Raw genomic sequence first — 628 nt, 5'->3', positions numbered from 1 at the left:
ACAAAATAATGATCTTTAAAAAAGCATCATATGACCCCTTTAAGCAGCACGACTTTTTAGAAGTTTTTCCAAGATAATAAAAATAAGAAATGTTTCTTGAGCACCAAATCAGTATTTCATAATTAATCCGCAGGAATAAATTACTTTTTAAAATCTAATCATGTAGAAAATAGTTATTTTAAAGTGTAATAATATTTCACAATATTTTTTTACTGTATTTTTCATCAAGCAAATGCAGTCTTGGTGAGCTTTTGTCCTTGCTTAATAAAAGTAAACTTCTTCCTTTTTTTTTTTTTTTTTGATTACTTTCTCCAAACTTTTGAATGGTAGGTGTCACGTTTATCACTAACCCTAACTGTTTTCAACATTGGGAATTTGAACTTTCTATTAATCAAAGAATGCTGGAAAAAAAGTGTTATGGTTTCTATCTTTTGGAAGGCCAAAGTAGTTTCGCTTTCACAACGAAACACACAGCGTCTTCACGACATGGCGATGGCGGCAGCAACAATAAAGTTACACCTTCTTTCTTTGCGTAAACATCTGGGCAGCGTAATGCAAATCTTCCCACACAGTGACGTAGACGTGGGGACGTGTTTAAACGAGGCGTTTTAGGAGGGCGTGGACAAGT

At 33.9% G+C, this 628-nt stretch overlaps 1 protein-coding gene across 1 annotated transcript in view; it reads left to right on the top strand.

The window, feature by feature from the left end:
* Window positions 1-628, top strand: part of LOC107664304 (derlin-2-like) — a 6710-nt gene that overhangs the window by 4992 nt on the left and 1090 nt on the right. The window lies entirely within an intron of this gene.

The sequence above is a fragment of the Sinocyclocheilus anshuiensis genome, unplaced genomic scaffold (genome assembly GCF_001515605.1).
Source record: "Sinocyclocheilus anshuiensis isolate Anshui unplaced genomic scaffold, SAMN03320099.WGS_v1.1 scaffold339, whole genome shotgun sequence".
Classification (NCBI taxonomy): domain Eukaryota; kingdom Metazoa; phylum Chordata; class Actinopteri; order Cypriniformes; family Cyprinidae; genus Sinocyclocheilus; species Sinocyclocheilus anshuiensis.
Note: the sequence above shows the minus strand (reverse complement) of the source record. Positions and strands in the feature narration are given on the sequence as shown.